Source organism: Rattus norvegicus, chromosome 3 (genome assembly GCF_021556685.1).
Source record: "Rattus norvegicus strain SHRSP/BbbUtx chromosome 3, alternate assembly SHRSP_T2T, whole genome shotgun sequence".
Lineage (NCBI taxonomy): Eukaryota > Metazoa > Chordata > Mammalia > Rodentia > Muridae > Rattus > Rattus norvegicus.
In genome coordinates, this window is record NC_141536.1 from 168,208,743 (window position 1) to 168,230,074 (window position 21,332).

Genomic DNA, 21,332 nt, shown 5'->3' on the forward strand with positions numbered 1-21,332 from the left:
ACAGGAGTGGGACTCCAAGGTTGGAATATACGGGTGAGGGATTGCGGAAGAGCAGAAAGGGGAAGGACAGAAAGGTGGCCACTCCCCACCGCCACTGCTCCTCTGCTCTTTTGGGTTGGATGTCAAACTTCCTCTTCCTCTTTCTTGGTCTCACCTCCTCCTCCTGTTCTTCTTCCCACCTCCCCTTGTGCTAGGTATTGAATCCAGGACATCAGGCATGCAAGGCAAACACACCACTACCAACTAAGCCACATCCCCGGTCACTCAAAATCATTTATGTCCTACAAGATTTTATTTCTGGCTCTGGACACTGAATGACTGCTGATACTGCTGGTATCTTCGTGTTCAGGAAACTTTTTCCCTTTTCATTTCCTGTGCATTGGTGTTTGCTTGCATGTATGTCTGTGGGAGGCTATTGGATCCCCTGGATCTGGAGCCACAGATAGTTTTGAGCTGCCATGTGGATGCTGGGAATTGAACCCAGGTCCTCTGGAAGAGCGTCTAGTGCTTTTAACCTCTGAGCCATCTCTCTGGCCCTTCAGGAAACTCTTGACAGTCAGAGTCAGCTTATGGAGAGTTTCAGTATATATATTGAGAGTAAACTCCGGTATACTCATCTGTGACCCTCTTTGAAGGCCAGGCTGGTATCCTCTGCTAATGTATTCAACTAATGTATTCAGTCAGCAGGTGAGGCATCACAGAAGAAGTCTGGGCAGCTCTGGGACCCTGTTCTGTAGCTGGAGAGTAAGTCAGAGTGGGCAGGTGGTTCAAGGTTCAGAGAACATAGGTGACCCCTGGCCCCAGAAGGAATCCTCTGGCCGCTGCCAATGTTTGAGACACCAAGGCTACCCCTGAAGCTCTCATAGCCCCCACCCTGATTTCCAGAGCCAATTGGGGGCAGAAACCCCAGCCCAGAGGTGAGGCGGCCTGGGGCTTTTATCCCTGAGCAGGGAGGGCTGAAGATAAGGCTTCAAAGACAGCTACCCGTAAGCACACCTTTAAAAGCTGCCTGGCCACTGATGTTTGTGTTACTGGACAAATAGGATAAGAGGCTGGGTGGGCTGCCGTACCAAACCAGCTCAGCCCTGTAGCCCTAGCCCCCAGATAAATGTGTCACTTATTAATATGGCCCCAGACGAGGGGGTCCTGCAGAGCAGGGCTTCTTCCAGTGAAGTTTAGGACCTCTATCTTCCTGCAGATTGGCTTCTGGTGGACTGTGTGGGAGGGGCAGGGGCGGGGCGGGGCGGGGCGGGGCAGGGGCGGGGCAGTGGCAGGGGCGGGGACAGGGGCAGAAGCAGGGACTTTCTCATGGCACCTGGCTACATATCCAACATGAGACACATCGCTGGGGAGGCCACTGAAAGGAAGAAGCCTCTCTCTCTCATCTGCCCCCCACATGACTCTCCGTTAGCACCCCTTTTTATGGCTACCTTTTGATAACACAGACTTTGCCAAGCACCGAAGCCGAGTAAGACCAAAGTCTCCTTTTATTGTCCCTCTTGTCTCCTCCCAGGGTTCCCTCTGCTTGGGATGAGCTTGATCCTTCTCTGCTAGTATGATAGCCCCTCTAGCACGAACCATTTAGAGACATTTCCTAAGGCCACGAAGTCCGCACAACCACGGTGGCTCTCTGATTACAAAATTCTCCTCACCCGGAAGAAAGCCTTAGGTCTACCTGCAGTCACCTTTCCCCTGACATCTAGACCTTGCCTATTGGTGGATTTACCTGCTATGGGCGTTTCATCTAAACACTCTGGTCTCTTTTTGTGCTTAGCGTGGCTGCCCTCCGTGGCTGCCTCCGTCTCAGGGCTAAAGACTCTGCGTGTGGGCGACATAATATTCTCATTCCATTATCAGCTGTTGCTGTCAGGAGGACTGTTATGACTAGGCCTGGTGGCACACGCCTTTAATCCCAGCCCTTGGGAGGTAGAGGCAAGTGGAGCTCCGTGAGTTCGAGGCCAGCCCAGTCTAGTCTACATAGAGCATTGTAGGCCAGCCAAGGTAACAAAGTGAGACCTTGTCCCAGAAGAAAAGTAAAAGAGGCTTTAGTGGACAGCAGAGGACGACAGAACAGCTCAGGCCCTCATTGAGCTCTCGTCTCTGCATTCTGGGAGCCGAGGAGACAGGTATGTGCCACCTGGTGACTTGGGGCCAGGGTTGAACATTTTTTTTTTTTTTTTTGAGGTGAATGTTTGTTTTTAACTGTCTTGGTTCAAACACAAACCTAGGTGTGGATGTGGTGTGTCATGGTGACTCTATGCTTAATTTTTGAGGAACCATCGAGAGGCTAAAGTTTTCTTTCTTTTCTTGTGGTACCTGGCAATGAACTCAGGGCCTCCCACATGTTAGGCAAGGGCTCTACCACTGAGCCACATATCCAGCCCCCTCAAATAAAAGGATCTTTAAAAAACATTTATTTTGGGCCGGTGAGATGGCTCAGCGGTTAAGAGCACTGACTGTTCTTCCAGAGGTCTTGAGTTCAATTCCCAGCAACCACATGGTGGCTCACAACCATCTGTAATGGGATCTGATGCCCTCTTCTGGTGTGTCTGACAGCTACAGTGTGCTCATTTTTTTTAAAAAAAAATTATTTTATTTTATTATTTTTAAAAATTATGTGTATGCGTATGCTTGTGTGTGGGAATGTGTATGCAAACGCAAGTGCCCACCGAGGCCAGAGGTCTGGTTTTCCCGGCGCTGGACTCACTGGTGGTTTGTAAGCTGTCTGTCATGGGTGCTGGGCATCCAGTCTAAGTCCTCTGCAAAGGCAGTGTGTGTTCTCAACTACTATCTCCTAACCACTGAGCTCTCTCTCTCCTGTTTGCAGCCCTGAGTATAGTCAGACTCCTTGGGCAGCTAAACGGGATGGCTGAGGACCGTCAGCAGTCTTTAGGAGTCTGCCTAGACACCCCTGGAATGACAGGAAAAAAATTTGAACCCACACTTACCTAAAAATATTCAATTGGAATAAAAGTGTGAATATAGGCTTATAATCCTGTACTCGGTAGGTAGAAGCAGGAAGATAAGGAATTTTAAGGCCAATCTCTGATACACAGTAAGTTTGAGCCCAGTTTGTGCCGTGCGATAGTCTGTTTCAAAAATCAAAACAAACAAAAAGAAGTGAAAATGCTTAAACTGGCGGGTATTTTTCTTGGTTGTTAAAGTTTTGGAATCCTAAGTCTTTTATTTTTAGTTTTTTTGGTTTTTAGAGACAGGGTTTCTCTGTGAAGCCCTGGTTGTCCCAGAACTCCCTCTGTAGACCAGGCTGGCCTTGAACTCAGAGATCCACCTACCTCTGCCTCGCAAATGCTGGGATTAAAGGCTTGCGCAACTATGCCTGACTAAGTCTGGCCCAAGTTCTGGCAAGACCTGCCAGCTGCACCCAGTCTGACCCCTCCTGTCTTTTTTTTTTTTTTTTTAACGATTTATTTATTTATTTCATGTATGTGAGTGCACTGTCGCTGTCTTCAGACACACCAGAAGAGGGCATTGGATCCCGTTACAGATGGCTGTGAGCCACCATGTGGTTGCTGGGAACTGAACTCAGAACCTCTGGAAGAGCAGTCAGTGCTCTTAACCACTGAGCCATCTCTCCAGTCCCTGTCTTGTCTTTTTTGTTTGTTTGTTTGTTTGTTTCTTGCCCTATTTCTGGAGATCCCAGTATGCTGGGCTGACCTTTCTTGCCTGGGGCTCAGGGGTTGGGGCAAACCATAAATGGTTTAGTCACATCTGGCCCCTGTAGTTTCAGTTGCTGTCAAGGAAGGAGAGGGAGATGATCCTGGGCAGTGTTGGGGTCACTGGAAGAACATCCTGGGGCTGTGCAGACTCCTTTCTTTCTTTCTTTTTTTTTTTTTTTTTTTGGTTCTTTTTTTCGGAGCTGGGGACCGAACCCAGGGCCCTGTGCTTCCTAAGCAAGCGCTCTACCACTGAGCTAAATCCCCAACCCCTGCAGACTCCTTTCTGAGCAGCTTCTTTTGTTCCTGGCCAGACCAGCACCATCAGGTAATAAATATGGCAGCCTTTCCAAACCTCCTTGTGGACTCAACTCTAGGAAGCGTGGACTTGTTTTTCTGCTCATTTGTCCTCTGGCCTGGGGCTGTGATGGCAGGGCTCCCAGGCTTGTGTGTCTGCCTAGAGTGGCCTCAGCTTCCTGGAGTTGGAGGAACTTAACGAGCTTGTGATGGGAACTGTAAATGGCTGTCGGTCAGGATAACTTGATCTGTGACTTCGGAGGAGGGCAGTCAGAGGGGACAAGGAGGTGTTAGTGACGAGGGAGCAGATCCAAGGACCGGGCTGGGCTGTCTGCTGGCACGTCACAGATAGTAAAACTGCGCTGCCCCGCCGTCCGCCATGCACGCGGAGATGGCGTCGTCTGACCCAGATGTTGTAACTAATGCTGCGTGGCAAGGGTCTGGTGTCAGCAGGCCGCGGTCCAGGCACTGAGGATCCTGAGCACATCATAAAGATACATTAATGGCCTGCGTGTCTTTAGAGAAATACTGATGTCGTTTTATGAGAAACAAGAGTTGAAAATATTAAAGTCAGGATTTTACAGCCTAAAAACAATTAAACAATAGAGATATGGGAAGGGAGAAGTTGTCTCTGCCCTTGGGTCTCGGTGCCCTGGATGGGATATGGGGTGTGGCCTCCCCTCTGATGACCCTCTCAGTGCAGCTCAGACTCTGGAGGAAATGTCCGCCTCTGGAAAGCAGAGGCATCGTGATAATGGGGCTGGTGTGGGCAAGCACCAGGATATCCTCGGTCAGGAGAGTATACATCACAGGAGCAGAGCACCTTGAAAGCCTGGCTTTCCCGGATCAGAGTGAATACTGAGCGGGTTGCATTTTGTTCTTTCCAGTGGGAAGGTCTATTTGCCATATGCTCCTTGTCTGAGGAACGTTTATTTTATCCTAAGGTTTTATCTTCAGGATTAGCTTGAGTGACCTGCTAAAAAGGAACAAATTTGTCTTGGGAGGCACTGTGTACGAGCAGAGTGCTGGCAGCACAGCCACAGCCCTGCCACGAGGGCCTGTCCAGAGCTTTCCACTCTGGGAACTGATGGGTGGCTGCGGTTACTGGAGCCCTGTGTCTTTGTGCTATGTGGAGTCTCTACATCGAGGTGGAGCACAGGAGGTCTGTTTTCAGCTCTCTCTGAGCCATGATATGGAGCCTAGGGGTGTGGGCACATGAAGGTTAGGCATTGCCAAAACTTGCAAGCCACTTGATTATGTATACGGGGGCTTGGGCTGCTCTTCTGTCACACACCAGAAGAGGGCATCAGATTGTATGACTCTAGTTACTGAGGTTTTGGAGCATCCCTTTGAGTGCTGGGGATTGAACTCAGGACCTCAAGAAGAGCAGCCAGTGTGTTTAACTGCTGAGCCATCTCTCCAGCCCTATAAGTCAGTGGCATTTACAGCATTCTCTAGTTCTGACACCATCTCTGGTCATCTCCAAACACTCCATCACACCAGAGACTGGAGGCTTTTCAACAGTTGCTCCCCCTCCCTTCTACCTCTCTGGGCACGTCGTGTGACTGAAGTTGTGCAGCATGAACTACGGGGGTCTGGCTTCTTTTCCCTGGTGCCACGTTCCTGGGCTCATGCTTGGCTGTGTGAAGCACTGTGTCCGTCTACTCCTCCCTCCAAGGGTGTGACCGTCATCTCTACTTCAGTGGGGTGAGCATTAGGTACAAGAGTTGTGGCGAGGGGCTGGAGAGATGGCTCAGCGGTTAAGAGCACCGACTGCTCTTCCAGAGGTCCTGAGTTCAATTCCCAGCAACGACCTGGTGGCTCACAACCATCTGTAATGGGATCTGATGCCCTCTTCTGGTGTGTCTGAAGACAGCTACAGTGTACTCATATGAAATAAATAAATAAATCTTAAAAAAAAAAAAAGAGTTGTGGTGATACCTGTTTTCAGTTCTTCTGGTGTTTTGAGCAGGATTTAAGACTTTTCTTCTCTCTCTCCTCCCAGGAACCTCCTGTTGATTAATAGCAATCTTTGCCTAGTGACGGGCATGATAAATGACTTAAAGAATGTCATACCTGGTCTGCAGTGATCAGGTGCAAGTGTTGGGATAGGCATGTGACCTTTTCCCCCCCTCCAGAGATGTGACTACTGCCCAGATAATCTCTTTGGACAGTTTGTAGAAAACTGCACCCTCTTGCAGCTTCTTCTCCCGACTTTCTGATCAGGATGCTATTCGGTGTTGTTTCAGTTTATGGCTGATTAGTACGCCCTCTTGTCAGCCCTTCACAGTGGCTTGCCTGCTTGCCTATTGGTGAACCCTTGTGAGGATAAGACACATGGTTCTTGTGTGGATGGTGGATGTACATGGTTTTTCCTTGCAGTCATTATGAGTGGAGTTTGCATAGACGTCTGTGCACAGGGCTTCCGTGGGTATGGGTTTTCTTTAGAAGGTAAATCTGTAGCCACGGGCAGGATGGCTCCCTGGAACGACATAGTGCTTCTTGGCAATGACGCCTTCCACCTTCCCATCAGAGACCATGAGGGACTGGCTGCCTTTCGGCCATCTGATACTTCCTGTCGGTGTTTAGTCATCCCTGTGGGTGTTTTTCCCCAATGTAAAGGCCAGAAAACGAACTCAGAGTGGCGAAGTGAGCTGCCTGAGACTTAGAGCAGCCAAGCAACACCAGTGTTCCATGCTGGGTTCCTCAGTACCTGTGTCTCCGGCCAGGCTGTCCATGCTGGCAGTGGTGCCTTGGGATCCCCTGTCCACTGCTGCCTCCTACAGTCTTAGTGTCCCCTGCTGCCCGATGACTCTCTGTGCCTTGTCTTCACTTTGATTTTTCTGTGCTGTCCTCTCCCCAGGGCCTTTGCACATGCTGACCTCGCCTCTTCACTCTTCAGGAACGGCACACTTGGCCCACATGTTCCTTTGGCATTCGTGAAGGAAAACTCATTCGAGCTGACAGCAAGTGTCGGGTTCTCTGTAAGGGCTGGGTAGGACAGATGCTGTGCCTGTGTAATTGGCCGTGAGGTCTACCTCGGAGCCCATCTGGTGACATGGAGCACAGCGTAGGCCCCTCACTTGCCCTCAGCATGCCCTCCAGGACTGGCAGGAAAGCCAAGCATCCACATCAAACAGAGGTGGCACTGCCAGGGCCCTCCAAAGCCCAGAGGAGCTAGACATTGTCCAAGCACGGTGAAACTTTGAAAGTTTGAGACCATGAAGTTTTGGGAGGGAGGGGAGTATCCCACACTCTTGGCTCAGGTGCTGGAGGTTTTGCACGACCTAGAATGTGCCCTGGTCTCAGCATCTGCTCCCAGAGCTGGGGAATCTGGGTATTCTCCGGGATGCATTCCCTCCTCAGGCATGGCCAGGCTGGGCTTGGCCTGTGTGGTCTGCAGCATCGACGCTTCTTTCCCAACACGCACGGTTACATAAACGACGATAACACTTCATAAACATTTTTCTAACATGCGGAATGTTTGACATGATTTCAGCTATTTCAGAACTAATAAACAATTGTCCATGTCACGAGGTGGACAGGGAGCAGAAGCCACAGAGCTTTATGGAAGATCAAAGGCTGGAGCAAGGGCTCTTAGGAGAGGCAGGGGACAGGGGAGAAACCCCACCTCCCTCCTGTCCGGGTGGGCAGGGCCATCGGGGTGAGCTCCAGGCCTCTGAGGGAGTCTTGGCCAGGCCTGGCTGTGTGGTGTCCAAGGCTGCTCAGAGGACAGGCAGGAGGGAGGACTCGGGCTGGTTATGTCTGTGCCGGCCCAGCGAGGGGCATCCAGGGTGCAGGCTACGAGTGTGGAAGTGCCAGTGAGCTGCTGAGTGTCTGGCCAGCTGCCTGGTCTCAGAGCCCACAACAGGCATTAGAGTGCTGGCAGCCAAGCCCCGCAACCCCGCATGCTGTGAACCATGACCTCCTTTTATTTTTTGGACAGGGTTTTTCTGTGTAGCCCTGGCTGTCCTGGAACTTGCTCTGTAGACTATGTTGGCCTAAAACTCACAAAGATACAACTGCCTCTGTCTTTCAAGTGCTAGAATTAAAGGCATGTGGCACCACACGAAACTGTGGCATCCTTTTTAAAATACATACTTGTGGGCTGGAGAGATGGCTCAGCGGTTAAGAGCACTGGCTGCTCTTCCAGAGGTCCTGGGTTCATTCCCCAGCAACCACATGGTGGCTCACAACCATCTGTAATGGGATCCGATGCCCCTCTTCTGGTGTGTCTGAAGAGAGCTACAATGTATCCTATACCTGAAATAAATAAATAATTCTTTAAAAAAATAAATAAAATACATACTTGTTTTCTAAGAAGGGGCAAGACCCACATTCCTATGGGGCTGCTGGCTGTGGGGCTGCTGGGCCAGGGCTGCCTATTAGGATGGAGTCTAATAGATGTTACATAGTATCATTGGTAGAGATCAGGGCTACGGATGGGCTATGGTAGAGTTACCATGCTCCTTGTCCCCTGGGGAGATGTAGAAATGGAGGAATGAAGAGGGATGGGACCCTGGCCTGCTCAGGGAGGCTTCCTTACCCTGGACTGGAGTCTGAGACATGTATAGCGAGGGCCACAGGGAGCTGGAAGAGTTGCATAGAGGATGGTGGGACCTCTGTAGAAAGGCTTTGGGTGCTTCTGTTTGGGGAGGTAGCACTCCGGTGGCTAGGTCACAGTGGGACAGTTCGGGGACTCAGTGAGGGTCACTTCCACTCTCCTGGGCTGGTGCCGGGATTTTCATCTGCAGGTCTACCTAGGGCTCAGAAGGAAGATGACACTTCCTCAGTCACTCCACTCTGTCTCAGAGATGGTTACACACACTGACCAATACCAATTGTTTACCTGGCACATTCATGCTGATAAGGGGATACTCATCTTCTTGTGTGGTCCCTCTGGGTTTTCTGCTGTGGGAGCAATTGCATTTTCTTTTATAGAGGAAGATATGGAGGGCCTAAAAGCTGCTGGGCTCTGCCCAAAGCATCTGGAATAATGGAGCCTCTGGCCTGGTGACAGGGTAGGAGTGTGAGGGCTGCCCAGGAAGGACTAGACATGCACGCACAGACCAGCAGAATATAGTCTGTGGGTCACTTGTTCTCCAAAGGGAGGGAGGGAGGGAGGGAAGGAGGAAGTGAGGCAGGCAGGCAGGCAGGCAGGCAGGCAGGCAGGCAGGCAGACAGGTAGGGGTGAATAAGGTGTGTGTAGGGAAGATCCCTGGCTACTGTTCCCCAGGGCTCCGACTCTGGCTTGGAGGATCCCTCTGAGAAGCTGGGCTTGTGTGTCCACACCTGAAGGTCACACTTATTCACACTTGCTGCCCTATGCTTTCCCTCTGGGCAGCAGCTGTGCTCTGAGCATGATGCCGAGTTCTTGGGGATGCAGGTTGGGAATCCTGTAGGTCTTTAGGCAACCCTTGTCACCCCAAAAAGGGGCGACCACATCTCCTTATGGTTTCTTGCCTCCCTGAAGTCCATTCCAACACAGTATCAGTATGTCCCAAGGGAGATCATATCTCTTGCCTCTTCCAAAGCCTCTGTGGTTCCTACTTGCCTGGGAGAAAAGAGCCAATGTATTCTGGACACCAGCAACCACTCAACCCAACCCTCACTTCCGTGCCTCAACTTCCCTGGCTGTACTTGTCTCTCCAGTTCTGCTTGCTTTATGCTGCCTTTCATCTCTTAAGCACTCCCTGCCCTATTCCCTGTGGCACAGCTCCAGCATGGAGGGCTGCTTCTCTCATAGCTGCACTGAATGCCCAGAGTGTGACTGGTACCCAAGACATGGGGAAGTCCTTGCCCCTGACACCCAAGAATGTGACCTTATTTGAAAACAGGGTCTCTGCAGATAGAATCAAGGAAAGATGAAGTCATTGTGGGGCCCAATCTAATGTGAGTGTGCCCAGCTGCAACTCCCACTGTGACAGAGGAAGTGATGGGAATGCTAGCCCATGTGTCCAGGAAGAAACAGAATGGCCCTCCCTGATACCTTTGTGGACAGTATGACTGTGTCTGAGCAAGGCCTTGCCCACACTTGGATCTGTCTCACAGTCACAGCTGAGAGTTCTGTTGGCTTCATTAGGACCTCAGGAACAAGTGCAGTCAGCAAATCCATTTACTGTTCTGTACAGAATTCACAACTGGGGAATGCAGAATTCCTTCAGTGAGCTTCCAACAATGGCAGTTAGCCTCCCAAGTGGCCCAGCACTTCCCAAGACTTATCTGGAAGGTCAGCTCTTGTCCCTGGCCATCCTGAGTAGGACAGAGTCCAGGCTTTTGGTAATTGATTCCTGGTATGGGTGCTGATTGGGTGATGCTATGAGACATGGGCCTGGCCAGCTTATCCCATTCTCTTTTGTATCTCACACCCCACATGAGTTCCCTCCCTCCAGAATGGATGACTCCCAGCCCACCTGTGACTCCCTCTTCCCAGGGGAGTCTGCAAGCCAGGACCAGCCTACTGCTGCTGAGTCCTGTATGTGTGTATACATCCCTTATGTGAGGACCCAAGATTCTGGGACTGTGCCTGGGAGCCTGAGATGCTCAGCACATCACATATTGTTCTCTCTCTCTCTTTCTCTCTCTCTCTCTCTCTCTCTCTCTCTCTCTCTCTCTCTCTCTCTCTCTCTCCCTCTCTCCCTCTCCCTCTCCCTTTCTCCACAACCCCCCCAGGTGTGTATGTGTGTGTGTGTGTGTGTGTGTGTGTGTGTGTGTGAGAGAGAGAGAGAGAGAGAGAGAGAGAGAGAGACAGAGAGAGAGAGACAGAGAGAGAGAGAAAGACAGAAAGACCGAGACAGAGAGACAGAGACAGAGAGACAGGGACAGGACTGGTCCAGTGGGTAGGAGTTGCTTGTAGATGTCTCGGTACATTGACATCCAGTGGGGTGTGTAGAAGGCAGGAATGGGTCTCTCCATGCTGTTTGGCCGTCAGCACTCACTGTCCAGCTGCCATCCACAGGGTAAGAAGAGGAGGCAGAGGAGTTTTTGTGATTACAAGTTGCGGGGGTGGGGGCAGTTGCTCAGCATGTGTAAAAGTTAGTCTGGCTTTGGGGTATCAGAGAAGCTTCCGGAGCTACAGTGTCTACTCTCTAGCCTTCAGAAGCTATTGTTTCTGGCTGTGTGGAACAGAAGCCTGATGGGCATCCCTGGCCATCTGCAGCCAGTCCCGTGGAGGATATCCTGCGTGCCTGAGAGCTCTCTCACCCTCCTGTATGGGCAGTGCCAAGTCTCCTGGAATCCCCTGAGTAGACAACTATGCTTGTGTCAGGTACATACCCCACCTAGGGTCAATGGAGCCACCAGACGGAGGTCATCTTGGAGGCAGGTCACATGTGGACACCGTGTGGAGGTATGGGCTCTTCTCATTATGCTCACTCCCAAATTTCTCCCAGCAGGAAGCAAGAAGGCCAGTGTCCTGGTTTGCTTGCTTTCTCCTCTAAACTAAGGAGATTTTAGGGGAGAAAATCTGGGGACCCAGAGCACATCCTGCTTTTAAAACTAGAATCAGAAGGGGCTTGGGTGTAGTTCTGAGGCATTTTCCTGGTGAGTCACAGGCACTGGATTTGAGCTGCAACACCACACAACAAATAACAACAACAACAACAAATAACAATAACAACAACAACAAAAACCTTAATAATTTCCAAGAAGATTCCTGGGCTGTTTTTAGGTCCTTCCCAGCACTCTGCACCACCACAAGGAGGCCTCGATCGCCAGGGCTTCATCGGGGAACCTCACCTGTGCAGCTCTCCTTAACATGGCGCTAAGAATGCAGGTTCGTCTGGGTGGCTTGGTATCTACAGGGCTGATGCCCAGGTCCCTCAGGTCCTCTGGCTCTGCCTGTGGCTTCTGTCCTCTGCAGAAGTTAGCTGGGCTGAGGAATCCCTGTTTCCCTCACAGCTGTCTCTCAAGTTCCTTAAGCTGGATCGCCTTGGCCTTCTCCTTGGAACTGTTTTACGGAGTAGAGGCACAGAGAGAATCAGTGGCTCGCCTCACAGCACTGCTGAGGAGAGCTGGGGTTTGAACTGGTGGATCTGGCTTGGGTCCTGGCTCCCGGCTACACTGCACAGGTCCTCCTCTGGGCACCCTGCTGTTTGAAGAACCCAAGGGGGTCAAGACCTGGGACTTAGGTCTTCCATTGTGCTGTTCTGGCAGTGGGCGAGGCACTCTGTGGGCTACTCACTATAGAATTTGTCAGCTAAATGTGAGGCCAGGGCAGGTCCTTCGTCAGCAAGAGCCTAGCTTTCTCTCCCTTCCTCCTTTCTTACCCTCCCTCACCCAGTCTCTCTTCTCTCGTTCCCTCTCTTCCTCCCTTCCTCTTTCTTCTTCCCTCCTTCCTTTCTTCCCTTCCCGTTCCTGTCATATACACTCATCCTTTGAGTACTTGCTATGCACCCAGTATGTCTTTTTTTTTTTTTTTTTTCGGAGCTGGGGACCGAACCCAGGGCCTTGTGCTTCCTAGGTAAGCGCTCTACCACTGAGCTAAATCCCCAGCCCCCCCAGTATGTCTTGATGATGCCCAGCATGACTGCTTAACCCAGCAGGTGGCAGGGGTACAGAGGCAGTGGGAACAGGGTGAAGTTTATACTCTCGAGCTGCTGGATCCTGGCTAGGGTTTCCTCTCTGCATGTGCACCTCCGCTCCTAGCTACTGCTCAGAAAACAGGCACAAGAAGGGGCCCGGGGCTCCCTTATCAGCATGGACTCCCAGCTGCCAGGCCAGCCTCCTCATAGGAAAATATGAGTCTCTCTTCTCCGGCTGCTGGCCAGGGCCATCAGCAGACAGCTCAGCCTGGCAGTACAGCCTGGCACGACCCTCACCCTGCCTGGGTGGCCAAAGCATTTTGGGGTGCTGGGTGGAAGGTCTCATGGAAAACACACCTCATCCATCACTGAGGTGGGGGATTGCTTTGGAGGTCTCATCTTCCCACATGCTCGTGCCACCCTTCATTCTCAGTGGAGGGATGGTAGCAATGAAGTCTGCTGGCCAGGCTCGGGGTGAGAAGGCCCTGTCTGCTACACCTGAGTTTCAAGGAGAGAACTGAGCACTGCTGGCTCACTCCTTCCCCTCCCCCACTTTCCAGTTCCCTTCTCTGCTTCCCAGCGCAGCCTCTACTCCTCCTTCAGTTCTTTGACCCAGACCCTGTTCTTTTAGCTGAACCAGCTCCTTCAGCCTCACAGGGATAGACCTAGGAACCCAGCTTGACCGGACATGCCACTTGTAACTGTCCTTGGTGTGCCTCAGAACCTTGATCTTAGTTCTGGCCCAAACATTGAGGGGACCTAGCCCATATGAGTGCTGGTCTCACACAGCATGACAGTGTGGCTGTCATGGGATGACTGACCCTGCTATATGGTGACTCAGTGTGGACTGCACAGTGGCTACATGGACCTGAATGGCCCAGAGATGCTAAATTATGTCATTTGTTACTTCCTAGGGAGACAACAGGCTGAGATGTTTTGGATGTGCTGGATTAAAACATACTGAAAGATTATTTCTTCCTTTTTCTTGATGTAGGTATATGTTTATGTGTGTATGTATTTATGTGTTTGGCTCCCCCTAAGACCATGTGTCTGTTCTGAAATTCTGTATCCTCTTTAGGGGTGTAGAAGCATTACCCTCACCTCCGTCTCTCCTTTACATAGTGTTCTCCCTGATAGTCTGTGTTTGTCTTCCCTTCTGACAGATTTCTACCACATTGAACCAGGACCATTCCCAGTCTGCCATGACCTTGTCTTTCCTCTCTGTAACTGCAATGATCCTGTTTTCAGAGGTCATTCTGAGGTCCTAGGGATTTGGATTCCAACATGTGTTTTGGGAGATCGCTATTCCCCAGCTGGGGGCGCTGTTTAAGAAGGATGTGGAAATTTTGAAAGTGGAACTTTGAAGGCTATACTCATCTCGGGGCCTGGCCAGCCTGTCACATACTTCTGCCACCATGAATTCAGCTATGCCTTCCCCACTATGAGAACTAAATAAAACCGGGTGAAACTACAAATCAAAAAAACCTTTTCCGGGGCTGGGGATTTAGCTCAGTGGTAGAGCGCTTACCTAGGAAGCACAAGGCCCTGGGTTCGGTCCCCAGCTCCGAAAAAAAAAAAAAAAAAAAAAAAAACCAAAAAAAAAAAAAAAAAACCTTTTCCTTTCTTACATTGTTTCAAGTATTGGGGTCATAGTGTGATACAAAAGTAACAAATGCTGGGGTGTTACAATTAAAGGGTAATTCCAGTGCTCCATAGTCGAGGCTGCAGGATCACTCAGGTTGGGAAGGAAGATCTTATTAGGGGAAAAATTGCTCAGGAAGAACTGGCCTGGGAGAAGTTGGTATCTTAGATTCCTATAGGCTTGTTTCAGCTTATACAGACTTGTCAGGGGATCCTTTGTGAGGTAGATGCATGAGATTCACTTCAGAGAAGTCAGAGGAACACTGGGTGGTGCCCAGTGCAGGAGTCGCTGGTTTTGGGACCAGTCCAGCCTCCAGGTCTTTCAGGGACACCCAGTGAGCCCATGCTCTCAGGAAGCTGGACAAGCAAATGCTACATATATATCTACAGGACCCTGCTCCCGCTTGGACCCCCTTTTTAGCATTTTAAAAAGATTTATTTATGAGTACACTGCAGCTGTCTTCAGACACACCAGAAGAGGGCATCAGATCCCATTACAGATGGTTGTGAGCCACCATGTGGTTGCTGGGACTTGGACTCAGGACATGTGGAAGAGCAGTCAGTGTTCTTAACCTCTGAGCCATCTCTCCAGCCTGGAACCTGTCTCTCTCTCTCTCTCTTTTTTTTTTTTTGGTTCTTTTTTTTTGGAGCTGGGAACCGAACCCAGGGCCTTGCGCTTCCTAGGCAAGCGCTCTACCACTGAGCTAAATCCCCAACCCCCTGGAACCTGTCTCTTAACAGGGTTTTTGCTGCTCCTCTTGAATCTTTGTGGGATCCCCACAGGTACAGAAGTGCTCAAGCTAGGGAGGGTCACCTCAGAGATTTTCAGCCCTTACTCAATGCTTGTCACTTCCCACCTTCACTGTGTCTTTCAAGTCACAGACCCCTTATTATGATCTCTAGGCTTTCTATCCCCACATGTGTGTGAGTGTGTGTATGAGTGTGTGTTCATGAGTGTGTGGATGTGTGTGTGTGTGTGCATGTGCATGACTATGCATGAGTGTGTGCATGTATGCACATGTGTACATGAGTGTGTGTGGGTGTATTCATGAGTATGTGTGAATGAGTATGTGTTTGTGTGTATGAGTGTGTGTGCATGAGTATGCATGCATGTGTGCATGTATGTGCATGAGTGTGTGAATGTGTGTGTGTGTGTGCATGTGTGTGCTTATGTGAATGTGTGTGAGTGTGTCTGTGTTTGTAAACTTTTCCATTCCTATGGAATGGAAGTTCCAGAATACAGGTTGACACCCCCTATGTACTTATATGATTGTCCCCTGAGGAGTTTTCAGCTAGAGTCAGGGCTCAGAAAGTCCTGGATGCTGGGTGAATTTGTGAAGCATTTTGGCACACTGTCCTGATGTCAACCCATTTTAGTAGCTTGTCTTCCTTCCTTCCATCCACTCTTTTTTTTTTTTTTTTTTGGTTCTTTTTTTCGGAGCTGGGGACCGAACCCAGGGCCTTGTGCTTCCTAGGCAAGCGCTCTACCACTGAGCTAAATCCCCAACCCCCCTTCCATCCACTCTTTTCCTCCTCCTCATCTTCTTCCTCCTCTTCCTCCCCCTCATTTCCTCTCTTCTTCCCTCCATTTCCTCTGCCCCCCACCTCCCCTCTCCAAACAGGATTTCTCTGAGTAGCCCTGACTATCTTGAAACTTGCTCTGTAGACCAGGCTGGCATGCAACTCAGAGGTCAGCCTTCCTCTACCTCCTGAGTGCTGAAATTGAAGGCACATGACACTACGCCAGGCCTCATACCTTAATCATACTGAAGTTCCTGCCCCAGAGGTTGGGGAGCTATCCAGAATTCTTCACTGTGATGAGGCTTCAGGCTTGCCCTGGAAGTAACAGAGCTCCAAGGCACTCATGGGGACCCTGGGAGCTACTCTCATACCGGCACACAGTCACCCAGAAAACTGCTTGGGAATTAATGGAAGGACTCTAAGGCATCAGGGCCCTACAGATGTATGCAGCCTTTGCTGGTCTACCCTTCTCATGGGACTGGGAGGCTGGGCAGCGCTCAGCACAGGGGCCCCTGAACTGGGTGCCAACCATGGCCTGAATCTGCCTCGCAGCAGAATGCTGGCTGCCCTTTGGTTTATGGCTGTTTCTTCTTTCTCTGGGACCTTTGTACTGAGATCCCCAGGCACCCCACCTATGGCAGATGTCCCCAAGGTCACTGGGCCTGACTTCCCTGTCCTGGAGACTAGGGCTTGGTCTCCAGGTAGGGCCAGGGACATGTCTGATGAATACTTTTCAGGCTGTGTGGACAAAATTCATGGACAGGGGAGAACCAGCATCTATAGGGCACCTAGTAACCCCTAAGTGAGCATTGAGTCCAGTTTGTTCATTTACTTCCTATAACAAAGACTTTGCACTGTCTGTAGAGAGGGAGCATTCTGGGTAGGAAAGGAAGACATTATGGTCCCTGGATAATATAGATATACTCTCTTGGGATGGGGCAGAAACTAGCTCCTTGGTGCCATGCCAGTGGTTCTGAGTCCTGAGCTCCCTAGTACCCTATGTGAGATGTTTGGTCCCCTGAGGCTCTGAGGTGATCCTGTGGTGAATCTGCTTGTTTGGTTGGTCACTGTCTCCTTACTCTCTCCATATGGTCCTCAAGAGCACAGCAGTTCTTAGATATATTAAGGTCTTTGTCCACCAGGAGTCTAGGAGTAGATAATCCTGTGGTCCACTTTGTCAGAACCCAGCACACTTGAGGTTCAGAATCTGCTGTGGTCCTTTACCCTGTCCCAATAACCTTGAGTTCCCAAGCCCTTTCTACTTTTCTCCCGGCCCCTTCCAAGGCTCAGGGAGATTCAGGACTTTCTTGGAGTTCTGTGGCAATCGCAGGCAGGGGACCCTTGCCAGCACCAAGGCCTCGGCAGCACTTCAAACTCATCTAACTCAAATCACTCACTCTTGACCTCCACTTGAGTTCCTGAGCCCAGCTCCTGGGTTCTGGTTCTTGTGGTTTAGAGCAGATCTGGAAGCTAGGGTCACAGGTCATAGTATAGTCTCCAGGTTAAGTTTTCCTCCCAGGTGAGGCCAGACAGGATCGAGGGAGCCTAGCTTGACCTTCCTGGCTTGGAGTTGGGGGAAGGAGGCAGTGGGAGGCTGTAAGGGCAGTTCAGAGGCATATTTGAGTGCAGACAGGGCATGCCAGCTATGGAAGCTCTTGTGGCCCAGACACCCCAGTTATGAGAAGGCTTTCAGTCGGGAGGGCCAGGGAGACTTTTATTGCTTTTATTACTCAGGAGGATCTGTGATCTTTCACCTTTGCCTGGGATTAGTGGGGCCAACAGGTCACCTGCCTGCTACTCTCAGACTCTTGGGCTAGGTTAGTGTAGTGGTGACCAAGCTGCTTTACTGTTTCTGGGCCCTCCTGTTAACTGCCCGTTACAGGTCAGCAAGTGCAGCCTTCACGGGTGCTGTACCTGGGATGTTCAGGTAGTGAGGCTCCAGAAGAGTGAATCTTCTGTAGGCCAGGCTTGTCCAGACTCTGGGGTAATGACAAAGGAACACATGGGTCCCTTTCTCCTGCACTTGAGCCTTGAGGAGAGCAGTTAAAAAGCAGTAACACCAACAAGTCGCTGCGAGCAAGATATGTTCTGGAAGGGCGGAGGGCCGCACAGACCACGATAGGCACTCTCTCCAGCCCAGAGGGGTGAAGAACAAGGGACATCCAGAGGTTCCCTGAAGGACTGAGACATGGAGCCTGGACACAGTATGGGGATGAGGAGGTGGAAGAGCCAGGATCTTTGAGGCTGCTGTGGGCACAGCTTTCCAGGGCGAGGGAGCGTGAGCCTCCTCTGGGACCTGAAACCCTCGGGGTCCCAGATGTGCAGAAGGATGAGGGCAGATGTTAGATGGAGTTGGGAGGTGTAAAGGATGTTGTCCTGCCACTCTGAGGGTGGCCTGGACTTGGTGGCCAGGGAGGCTAGGGCCAAGAGAGGAATGAGACTCCCTCTTTGGGTAGAGTAGGCCTAATGACTAACTGGGTGCTTGGGGTTAGAGAAGACCCTAAGGGCCCAGGTGCCTCCTGGTGGTCCAGCTGCCTGTGTGTGTGGGTTATCAACTGGAGGGGCATAGCAGTGCCTCTCACAGCTGCTGGCCAGGGTAAAGGTGGTCCTACCTACCCTGGCAGCTCCAGGGGAAGCCCTGCTTTTTTTTTTCTTCTTTTCCTCTTTTTGCCTGTAGCTGCATTTAACTATAAAGAACAATAAATTACAAATCTGGAAAAAACATCCCTTGTCCCACAAAGGACAGGGCTGTCCCCAAATGACAAATGGCTCTGAATTAACATTATTTTGTATTTATAACTTCCGCAGGACAGAGCTTACAGATGTCACGGGCAAGTCCTGCCTGCCTTTGGGGTATTTTTGGAACCCATTGTCCAGCTGACGGTGCTTCTAATTGCGTCTCCACTCAGCAGGGCAGTGTGAGCAGATCTGGAGGAAGTACAGGGCCCAGTCCCCTCAGCAGGACAGAGTGACCAAGGAACGGCCACTTCTGCCCACTCACACACAGGCTATGGTATATACTAGGGCAGGAGTTTCTCAAATCTCTATTTTATGGTGAACCTTGAGACAGCATCTGGGAGAGATGTCAGCAGTCTCCTACTTGGGGCGGGGAGGTGGCTTATATTAGTATCTGGGATGGGTCAGTGATTGCCCGAGTCTAGCAGTAGGAGCCAACAGGGGCACCATATAGCCCATGAGGCATGTCCTAGGATCTGAGATTACCACACAGGTTGAAGGGGCCACACTGCCCTAGGAGAGTTCCCCTCTTCATCTACTTGTTGTTAACAGCAATGGTGGGGACATGACTAAGTTCCTGGGACCTGAGATAGTGTGAAAAGAGGAGAAGAGGAGGCAGTGGGGGGCAGCTGTGGGTTTGGTCTGGCCTTTGACTGGGAACCAAGCAATGGCTCCTGTATGATGTTCAAGGATATGAATGAAAGGACAATGCTGCCATCAGCATCGCCAGGTCTCCTGCGGGCCACCACTGCTCTTAGGGTAAGCCCGCATCTGTCACCAGCACCTCTGCAGACAGGGATTCCTAGGCACAGAGCTGCTGAGAACCGCCAACCATTCCCGCTAGCCCCTGAACCCCACCCCGAGGCAGCCCCCGATAGTCCTAAATCTACACTGTGCTAAGTCCGAGAGGTCTGTGTATGTCTGGCAGGGCTGCTGTGTCCCCTTCTGTCCTGACTCAAGTTATCGCTTGCAGCACGTGCCTGCTGCAGGTCTCTCCCCAGCTATTGCCACCAGATATGACTTTCGAGAGCGTCTGGACTTGCTGGGGAAAGATGGAGGATTTATTTCAGTATTTAACTTCCTGGCTCGATTGTGAGATGAACAAGGCGATCTGCCAGCCCATCAGGATGTGGCTGTGGGCTTGTCCAGGCTCTCACTAGAGTCCTGATTGCAGCAGTGTGCAGTTCTGACCTTGGCCCAGGATATTGCCTTCTCTCTAGGGTGGCATAGGGTGCATGTCTGCTAGGCTGGAGATGCTAGCTTCTAGGCCAAGATCTCTTCAATCTTAGGCAGAAGATCCTGGTAAAACTCTGGAGGAGGGGAAGCACAGCCACCCATCTGTGGGGACTCATTCCTAGCAGATGTTGCTGGCTTAAGGAGGTTCCAGTATTAAGGTTTTTTTTTTTTTTTTTTTTTTTTTTTTTTTTTTTTTTAACTTAAAAGTTTGGCCCTGGGCTGCAGAATTTAGGAAAGACTGTGCACCTGAGGCTTGGGTGGGACCTGCTTTCTCCACACCCTAGCCCAAGGTCGTTAGTATGCAGGGAGGGGAAAACCCACAGAGTTCATTGCCTCTATTGACTCGATTCAGATGTGGGCAGGTTGACCCTCTCAGTATGGCTGAGGAATATGCTGAGCCCTAGGCCAGCATTTTCTCTCTCCTGTGCTCTCCAGCCCCAGAGGTAACAAATAGGTCAATGGGTACCAGGTCCACAGTGATGGGCATCTAACTCCTCCAAGACCAGGGCTACCTGAGGACCGAACCCAGGGCCTTGCACTTGCTAGGCAAGCGCTCTACCACTGAGCTAAATCCCCAACCCCTCTGCTTTTCTTCTTGTCCCTTTCTCTCTATTTCTCTTCTGGTCTGTCTGTCTCTATCTTCTCTCTCTCTCTCTCTCTCTCCCTCTCTCTCTCTCTCCATCCCCTATCTCTCTCTCTCTCTCTCCATCCCCTATCTCTCTCTCTCTCTCTCTCTCTCTCTCTCTCTCTTTTTTTTTTTGTTCTTTTTTTCGGAGCTGGGGACCGAACCCAGGGCCTTGCGCTTCCTAGGCAAGCGCTCTACCACTGAGCTAAATCCCCAACCCCTCTCTCTCTCTTTCTTTTTCACCCAGGGAGAACCCAGGTAGATCCAGCTTCCCGAGTGTCCTCCAGTGCTTCTGAGGCCTATGGATTTACCTCCTGAGAAGTGCCTGGCAGAAGGAACTGCCTCCTCCCAGTTGCCTCCTACTGGACCGGCAGAAGACCTCTTGGATCCTAGATCTAAGTCCCAGTATGGCAGAGACACACTGGCATAGGATGGGCCACGGCCTCTGTACTTTCCCCAGAGCCCTCTGTGGGATCCGGCACGTGATGAGAGGCCTCCACATCTGTGTGAACTCTCCAATAACTACTCAGTCTTCTTCCTGATGCTTCCCTGCCCGACTCATTCACAACGCCATCCAGACAACTCCTCTCAGAAGGCTCTGGGGACTCATAGATCGTTATGTTGAATAGTTTGTCCAGTGGGTCTCTTTGGATTGTAAATTCAGCCCTGAGATTAGATGTGACCAGCAGGTGAGGGGGAAGTATCTTAGGTCACTCTCTTTGAGGGGAGATGTCACTTCTCCAAGAGGACAGTGTAGTCACCTAGATGGCCTGCTTGGGACCTATTAGCAAGCTGAGGAGACGTGACCTCTGTCTGTCCTTGCTGGATCCTCTGTGAGGAGGGATTGTGGAGGTCTGGCCGGGACACCAGTGGCTGCGTCTCATTTGTTCTGAAGCCTACATCACCATTGCTCCACACTTTTGGATAAGGAGGCAGTGACACTGGCTTCTGCAGACCCGTGAAGGTCACCTTTTCTGCTTCTTTCTTCGTTATCAAGCTGTCTTGAGGAAAGTTTAGAAAAATAAATTTTAGACTAAGTTGTATTTGTCCTAGGAACTAGTTTGTTGCCATCCGTTCTTG

At 50.8% G+C, this 21,332-nt stretch overlaps 1 long non-coding RNA gene across 1 annotated transcript; it reads left to right on the plus strand.

The window, feature by feature from the left end:
• The first annotated feature begins 1,755 nt into the window (after nucleotides 1-1,755).
• On the plus strand, nucleotides 1,756-21,308 carry LOC147995870 (uncharacterized). The gene is made up of 2 exons (XR_015684894.1): nucleotides 1,756-2,126; nucleotides 20,500-21,308. It is a non-coding gene; the product is annotated as an uncharacterized LOC147995870 (long non-coding RNA).
• Nucleotides 21,309-21,332: the final 24 nt, after the last annotated feature.